The following is a 9,576-nucleotide window of genomic DNA, read 5'->3' on the forward strand; positions in this document are numbered from 1 at the left end:
TCTCTCTTTGATCATTAATTATTTAGAAGTGGGTTTTAAACTTATTAATGTGTGGGACCAGCAGTTGGCGTAATGGCTATGTCGCTGGACTCCCATGTAGTCGATCGCGGTTCAAGTCCTGGACCCGGTGGCTTAAACTCACGCCAAGCGTGTGTGTGTGCGTGTCCAAGATCCTGAGAGGAGAATGGAGGAGAAGAAATTGCAGCATGGCCATCCCTCCCGGGGGGTGACCTCTCACTTTCTGTCTCTCTATCTCTCTGTCTCTCTCTGTCTTTCTGGTGAGCACATGTACCCTATAGCAAAAACCTCTAAAAACAATAATAAATTAAAAAATAAACTTATTAATGTGGGGTTTTCTTGTGGGTATTTTATTTTAATTATATATTATGTAATCATTATACAATATATAGTAATATCATTATTATGCTATTCAATCTTTGTATCATTTAAAAATTTTGCCTATTTCATCTATCAATTATTGGGAAAAGGTTGTTAAAATCTGCCAACACTATAGATTTGTAAATGTCTACTAATAATTCTGTCCCCCTTTCTGTCTGACATCTTAGCAAAGCTGCTATGGCCACTGCTGCTCTCCCGGCTTCACAATGCTGCCCAAGGACGACAAGAAGAAGACAGATGCTGAGAAGTCGGCCAAGAAGGACAAAGTCCCAGTGAACAAACCTGGGGACAAGGCCAAAAAGGAGTAGTCCAAAGGCAAAGTCCGGGACAAGTTCAATAACCTGGTCTTGTTTGACAAAGCTCTATATGACAAACTCTGCAAGGAAGGTCCCAGCTATAATCTCGTAACTCCAAGGGTCCTCCAAGAGGCTGAAGATTCACAGTTCCCTGGCCAGGGCTGCACTTTGGGAGTTTCTTAGTAAAGGACTTATCCAAGTAGTTTCAGAGCACAGAGTGCTGGAATTTACACCAGAAATACCAAGGGTGGAGATGCTCCAGCTGCTGGTGAAGATGCATGAACAGACACAATCAACTGTACATTTGGAAAAATAAAAATTTTTTAAACAAACAAAAAAAAATCTGTCTCCTTTGTATTAATATAATTTAGGCTAAATAGTTAAATATTAAAAGTTCAGAATTGAGGCCAGCAGGTGGCATGGTGGTTAGGGTGTCACACTTTGCATGGCCAACTCCGTGGTTTGAATTCCAGACCCAGTGGCTTGAAAAACACACGAGGTATATGTGTGTGTGCTTGCCCAAAATCCCTAGAGGACAATAGAAGAGAAGGAAAAGAAGCTCAGAATAATTTTATCTCATGTTTAATTTTCTTTTGATTATTATGTAATCTCTTCATTTCTAATAATGTTTTTTGCCTTCAGTGTGTCTTATCTACCATTAATGTAGTTTTAACCATTTAATTAGTATTTACCTTTATTGTGGATATTTATTCATCATGTTTTTTTAGGTATCTTTTTTGTGAGCAGCATAGAACAGGAGTTCTAGAAAAGTAACCTGAACCTCTGTATTGTAATTGGTGGAAAATACATTTAAAATGTATAACAACTACAAAAATACTTGAATTTAATTCCATCGCTCTCATTTTTTATTACATTTACTCTCATTTGATAAAAAAACAAAAAAGAGAGCATTCATTGCCAGCACATCTGCACTACAAGAAATATTAAAGGAACTTCTTCAGGGAGAAGAAAAGCAATGCCAGATGGTAATTCAGCTCTACAAAGCAATGATGCGGGCAGTGCTGGGTAAAACAGAGGAGGCATTTTCCCCATGCTTTACACTTCTTCAATTGACAACTGCTTAAAGTAAGAGTAATAACAATGTATTGCATAGTTTATAACATAAGTAGGACAATTTAAGACAACAATAGCATAAAGGATGAGGAAGAGAATGTAAACATCCTGTTGGATATTTTCTACACTGTACAAGAAATAATTTAATATATTTGGAGATAAACATTGTGCATTGGACATTGGACAATGCAGTAATGATGTACATTGTAAATGGGAGGTCAACCACTTAAAAAAAAAAAGGCAAAAGGGAATGCATGGTAAGCCAGTAGAGAAGGTAATATGGATTCATTTAAAATACTCATTTCAAAGAAGTCAGATAGAGAGAAAAAAGGAACATAGAACAAACAGATAAAACAAACAGAAAACAGATGACAAGATGATACTTTAAAATGCAATGACATAATTAAATACACCAAATATATGGTCTAAATGCAGCTATTAAATGGCAGATATTGTCGTAATGAACAACAACGAAAAGCAAGACCCAACCACATGCTCTCTATGAGAAACTCACTTTCTGTATAAAGACATAGATAGGGGACCCACAGATGGTGTATTGGTTACATTGTTGAACTCTCACGTGGTTGATTGCAGTTCAAGTCCCAGACCCAGCAGCTTAAACACATACCGGGGAATGTCTGTATGCACGCCCAAGATCCAGAGAAGAGAATGGAGGAGAAGGGGTTGTGGCATGGCCATGCTCTCTGAGGGGTGATTTCTCGCTTCCTGTCTCTGGTGAGCACATGAGCCCTATAGTAAAGATCTCTTATAAAAAAAAAAAAAAAAAAAAAGATATAGAAAGGTTAGTAAAAGGATAGAATATGTTCGATGAAAATGCTAATCAAAAGTAAACTGAGGGGGACCAGCAGTTAGCGTAATGGCTATGTGGCTGGACTCCCGTGTAGTCGACCGCGGTTCGTGTCCTGGACCCGGTGGCTCAAAACTCATGCCGGGCGCGTGTGCATGTGTGCCCAAGATCCCGAGAGGAGAAGGGATTGCCACGTGGCCATGCCCCCTGGGGAGTGATTTCTCACTTTCTGTCTCTCTGTCTCTCTCTCTCTCTGTCGAGCGCACGCGCCCTATAGCAAAATCCTCTCAAAAAAAAAAAAGTAAACTGGGGGTCAGATGGTGGTGAAGCAGTAAAACATGATGCTCTGCCAGGCAAATCCTCTTGGGAAGGTTACCAGTTCATTTCTGAAGACCTCCCTGAGTACATTGGGCTCGTCTGTGTCCATGATCCAGGATATCTGAGGCTGGGGGTGGACAGTGATATCAAGACCCTGTCAGGAGTGCTGTATCTCTCTGTCTCTCTCTCTCTCTCTCATTCTTGGAATAAGTAAATAAACATAAAATTAGAAAGTAAGGGTTTGGTAGATGGCAGGGTGGTTAAGGCACTGGACTCCCACGACACTAACCATGGTTTGAGTCCTGGACCTGGCAGCTTGCTTTCTCACTTCTCTTTCTCTCCCCTTCTGTCTCTCTGATAAATTTTTAAAATAAATAATAATAACAAATAAAATTAAATAAACAATTTTTTAAAAATTAATGGTCATGTTTCCATCAAACAGGATATATTTCAGAGAGAAAAATGTTAGATTTATGGGGTAAAAAGATACATATAACAATAAAGTGGTGAGTGTATTTTGAGTATGTAACAAACTAAATGCAAATACATCCATTAGCAGAGCTTCAAAATCTACAAAACAAAAACTAGTAGATATAAAAGAAAGAAATAGACAAGTTTACGATTATAGTTGCAGATTTCAACACTTCTCAGTTCTTAGAACAAATAAATAGAAATAATTATCTAGAATACTTGACAACACTAATAATCAATTTGACTAAAGAGCATTTAGAGAACACTACACTCAACAACAATAGGGTTAATACTTCTTTAAAGAGTACATAGATCATTCATGACAATAAGCCAAATTATGGGCCACAAAACATATCCCAGTACATGTAAAAGGACTGAAATCATACCAAATACATGATCTGAACATGTCATTTGATAGAACTATAAACAATAACAGAAATATATCTGTAAATGACCAAATACATAAAATTTAAAGAATACATTTGTAAATAATACATAGGTTATAAGCCAATATATCATTTTATATATATATAATGAATGTGCAACATAACAAAATATATAAGATACAGCCAAAGCAGTGCTTAGAGACAAATGTATAGCACTACATGCTAGAAAAGAAAAAAGGCCTCAAATAAATTATCTAAGTACTCACCTTATGAGAGCCAAAACAAGACTGACTGGTGACATGATAATAAAGATGACTGGATCCCAGATGGCCCGCTGGTACAACTCTTGGACCCAGTGACTTGAGAAATGCAGTGGGCCTGTGCACATTTGTGCCTCATATCCCAAGAGGAGAATGGAGAAGAGAATGTGGCATGACTGTCCCCACCAGAGAATGCTCTCTCCTTCCTACCCCCTTACTCTTTGTCTCTCTCCAGTGAACACATGTCCAATAGCAAATTAGGAAAAAGAAAAGGGAGGGATACAAAACAAAAATAAGAGCAAATTAAACCCAAGATGAGTGAAAGGGAGGAAATAATGGAGGTGAAAGCAGTGAAAAGAATAGTTTATAGAAAGTCAGTGGAACCAGGACCAGCAGATGGCATAATGGTTATGTCTCAGCTGGACTGCTGTGTAGTAGACCGCTGTTCGAGGTCTGGACCTGGTGGCTTAAAACTCACACTGGGCACGTATGTATGCATGCCCAAAATCCCAAAAGGAGACAAGGAGAAGGGATTGTAGCATGGTCAACCCCCAGAGGGTGATTTCTTAGTTTCTGTCTCTCGCCTCTCTGTCTCTCTCTGTCTCTCTGGCAAGTGCATGCAGCCTATAGCAAAAATTTCTTAAAAACAAAAGAAAAGAAAAGAAAAAGTCAGTGGAACCAAACAGATCAATACAATTTATGTCTTTAGCTAGATTTTTTTTTAAAAAGTCAAATGACAAATGTAATGAATAAAAGAGAGCCATCATTACAGATGCAGCAGCATTAATAGGATACAAAGAGAATTTTATGAACAATTTCATGCCAATATATTAGATAAGTTAGATTAAATAAATTTCATGAAATACATAAATTGCCAAAACTCATTATAAAAACAAAGATGACCAGAAAATCCATCTTTGTTTTTAAATAATTTACAAACCTCACAAAGAAAATTCCAGGCCAGATGGCATCACTCATGAATTCTACCACATTTTTAATGAAGAAATAATACTCATTCTACATAAACTTCATCATCTGTAAAAGGTGTCTGGGAAAACCTACAAATGATATCACATTTAATTGTGAAAGATTGAATGCTTACATCTAAGATCAGAAACAAAACAAGAATTTCACTTAAAAAATAATTACTCATTTAATTTTATTATTTATCTTTTTTTAATTTTTTTTTATTTGTTATTTGGCACATGCACTTGAGAAAGAGCAAGAAAGTGAGAACGTGAACTGCCACATCTGGGACTTGAATTGCAGATGGCCGCGTGGAAGTCCAGAGCCCCAACTACTCCGCCACCTGCTGGTTCCCAAGAATTTCACTTTCTACTTAGCCAAGGAAATTAAACAATAAAAAAATTAAAATAAAATGCATAGAGACAATATGACTATGTATGGACCAAAAAAACTTTAAAAATTTACAAAAATAAATTGCTAGAAACAGTTTTAACAAAATTTCAGAGTTAAAGATCAACTTTAAAAATACAGTTACTAACAGTAGAAATGCAGCTAAGAACTGGTAAAAATCAATATAAGGACTAATTAGCAAGAGTATAGAAAATGGAGTATCTCTCAAAAATAAAAGAAATAAAGTACTGATAAGCAATAATATAGATGAACCTCAAACAGCTTTATGCTAAGTGAAAAAGAGACTCCCAAAATGCTTTATGATTCTATTTATATGAAATCCTATAGAAGTCAAGTTATAGGGTCAGGGGATAGGATGGAAGGAGAGGATTGACCTCAAAGGGGAATGAAGGAAATTTTAAGGCTGATGGTCATATTCCGTTTTATAATTTTGGTCATATAATTTAAACATTATTTGAAATTTATCAAATTGTATACTTTAAAATTGTTTTTGTTTATAATTTATAATAGAGTTGATTAGAAAAAAATTAAAGATGAAGAAGCTTAAACCATCACTCCAAAGTAATGGAGAGAGAAAAAAATACTGGTAATTCAGTTAAAGGTATTGAGATTAGTGATACATTTACATTTATTTTCATTATGTTATTTTTATGCTTTCCACCTACTGTAAGTTTTCATTATTTCTTTTTTCTTAGCCTGCCTTCTGGTGGATTAATCATATTTTTATTACCACCGCCCCAAGAGATGTTTAGAAGTTATATATTTTAATTTTAATATTTTGGTATTTACTCTTCAGTGTTAGTCGTTTTGATTTAATAAGGTCTAAAATTAATTGATAGTTTTAATTTCTACTGGAACACCCAAGTATCTTAAAATTCCTGAACTTTTATCACTCCATTCTGTGTTACCCATTACTGTGATCAGCTATTTTAATTCAGCTTGTTTTTATAGTTCCTAAGTAAATCATGATTATTATAGTTCTTTTATACAGTCTATTCTTGTTTAGATCCTCCTACATGCTTTCAAATGTATTTTCTCCAATTGCTTCTTGCATCCTACTTTCTTTTATCTAGCTCAATTTCGTTCTTGGGAACTTTCTGGTAATTCTTTTCATGAAGGTCTAAAGTAGCAAATTCTCTAAGTAAATGTTAACTAAAATTCTATTTTCTTCCTCACTCTTGATTAATATTATAACTCTAAGACAAAATTGTTATATTGTTTTCTGATCTCATTTTTGGTATTGAGAAACCCATTGTCATTCTAGTCATTATTTGGTATATAATCTCTTTTCTCATTGCAGAATTTCCCTTTCTTCTTTCCTTCCTTCCTTCTTCCTTTCGTTGTCTTTCCTTTTTCCTTCCTTTCTTCCTTCTTCCTTTCTGTTTTTCATTGAATAACAGTACTGGGAAGAGTAAAGGGAGAGAGAGAGAGAGAGATCAAGAGAGAGAGTATTTTTTCTTTTTTCTTTTCTTTTCTTTCTTTTTTTTTTATTTATTTATTTTTTTTGAGAAGTTTTTGCTATAGGGTGCATGGGCTTGCCAGAAAGACAAAGAGAGACAGAAAGATAGAAAGTGAGAAATCACCCCCCAGGGGGATGGCCACACCGCAATCCCTTCTCCTCCATTCTCATCTCAGGATCTTGGGCACGCACGCACACGTGCGTGAGTTTTAAGCCACAGGGTCTGGGACCCGAACCATGGTCAACTACATGGGAGTCCAGTGACATAGCCATTACACCAACTGCTGGTCCCAAGAAAAAGATTTTTGACAAGGTCTTGCCTTGAGATCCTCTGTCCCAGTTGACTAGGATTACAGATGTGAGTTATTATGGCAAGCCTCTTCAGATTGGGCTGGGATCCAGAGTTGGGTTTCCCACGGGGCCCTAGTCTTGTACAGTAGTTCTCTGCAACTGGTGCCATTTTGGTTGGGGAAAATTTCTTTTTTTTTTAGTGTTCAATATTTTCACTAGAAAACACTAGATGTGCATGTGCGTGTGCGTGAGCGTGTGTGTGTGTGTGTGTGTGTGTGTGTGTGTGTGTTTAAATACTTACCCAGTTTGACATTTCCTGGGATTTTTTTCCATTTAAGCATTTTTATTTTTAATCAATTTAAAGTTTGTCATCCAATTTTTCTTCTTTCTTTAATCCTTTCTCTCTGCTATATTCTTCTAGAACAATTACTAGATATGTACAATGTTAGAACTTTTCATCATGTTAAACTCTTTTTATATTTTCCATCTAGTCTCTCTGTGCTGAGTTCTGGGTAGTATCTTCTAATTCTCAGTTCATAATTCTCTCCTCGATCATGCTAATGTGCTGCAAAAGCCATTCAATGAGTTTTCATTTAGCAAGTATTTTTCTCATACCTAGATATTCTATTTAGTTATCTTTCAAAACTTCTTGTCATTATTTATAGTGATTTCTTCAGGATTTGATTCCTTCTATTACTGCTTTAAGTATTTACAGCATACTTTTTTCTCTCTGACGGTGCTTCTATTACCTCATTAATGCGACTTCAGTCTTACTGTCTGTTATGTCTGCTCATTCTTGGTCCTTGTGAGGTATTTCATTGTGTAGTGTCTATTTTTTGTTTAAATATTATGAGCTCATCTTTAATGGGCTTTTATTCCCCCCTGAGAAAATACAACATCCTGTGTTGTTGGAGTATCGCTTCTGGGTGATTTGGGATTTTAGGCATTCCAGGGATATCCGCTTTGGGACAGATTGTTATTTATTTTTCTTCTTGGAGTTTCCTTTGCCATGTAGTATTTGCATGTTTTCTGAATGAATTGAAGACATGTTTTGGACCCAAGACTCAAGGGCAATCCTAGAACTTAAATTTTTTTCTAAGAAGATTTTTTTTTCTCCTAAACTTGAATCAGATTCCTTATCTTCATCCAACACAAATAGACAACTATCTTACCATTTCTCCTTCCACTGTGGTTCAACTCTCCAAAAGTCTTCTTAGAACTCCAAGACCTCATCTCTTATCCTCAGTTGGGTGTTAAAACCCAAGTCTCTGGGTTTACTGGGACCAAAAATAAACTCACAGTTCAGGTCAAGAACATACTGCCCCAATTTTCAGTAACTTCCTCATTTCTTATACTCATAATCCCAGCTATGTAACTTTTTAAGAGTTATATAAATTGTACCCAGAAATTCTTTGTGTTCGTGGCAGGAGGAATTTCAAGTTTCCTAGTCCATCATCTTTCTGGAACTAGAAATCTCCTTCTCATTTATTATTGTGGCCACCTCCCAAAAAAATAAAGTTTCAGAGTAATCTGTGACTATTTACACAGCTCCAAAACACATTAGCTGAATCGAAACATTCAGCCAATAACCCAGATGTTTTTGTCTATGCAGTGCCAAATATCCAGATGTGTGTATCCAATTCATCTGCTATTTCAAAGTATAATAAACTTGTATTATTGTGCACATTGCTATTGCACAAATTTGGGGATTTGGTGCTTATAATCTGTCCCTTATTTACAAGTCTCATTATATTAGATAACTTTCATTCTGTCACATAGATTTGTAACGCTATAATTCTCTTACTTGTAGTTGTTATTCTTATTTTTTTTTCACAACACAGTATTGAGGTCAACCAGTATCTATTAAACTCTTGGCTAAAGGTGAAAAGAATGAAAAAGCAATCTGTCCTTTGGGAATATTACAATCTAGTTCTATTTATTTATTCATTCTCTCAGTCACTACTTTTTTTTTTTTTTTTTCTGGAAACACACCATGTTCCTGGGAAAACAGTGATGAGCAAGGCACAGTCCCGGTCCTGGTGCAGCAGATCACTCAGTGGAATACAAAGAAGTAGTCACACAAGTAAAATATAATAAAAGGTGTAATGTGTTTTATAGAGAAGTACCATTGCTGTGATAGTAGTCACAATTTAATTTGAGAAAATCAAGGAAAGTCTCCCTTAGGAGCAAACTAAGCTAAGACCTAAAAGACACAGCTAAAGAGTGGGGAGAAAATTTCCAGGCTAAAGAACCATGGACATGTCTGTGGAAGGACTAAAACTGGAGGAGTTCTGAGCTTAAGGAAGACAAAGATTGTTGGTGTGGCTGGGAGAGTCAACAGGAGAAAGGAACAGGTGTCAAATCACGTCTGGACAGGCCAGGGTTAGGATTCTGGGTTTTCTTCTATGGGCAGTAGCCTACCACTGGAGCGTTACAG

General features: G+C 36.1%; 1 pseudogene; it reads left to right on the plus strand.

The window, feature by feature from the left end:
* Positions 1–605: 605 nt before the first annotated feature.
* On the plus strand, positions 606–977 carry LOC102484535 (40S ribosomal protein S25 pseudogene; annotated as a pseudogene).
* The last annotated feature ends 8,599 nt before the right edge of the window (positions 978–9,576 follow it).

Source organism: Tupaia chinensis, unplaced genomic scaffold (assembly GCF_000334495.1).
Source record: "Tupaia chinensis unplaced genomic scaffold, TupChi_1.0 Scaffold000578_2, whole genome shotgun sequence".
Classification (NCBI taxonomy): domain Eukaryota; kingdom Metazoa; phylum Chordata; class Mammalia; order Scandentia; family Tupaiidae; genus Tupaia; species Tupaia belangeri.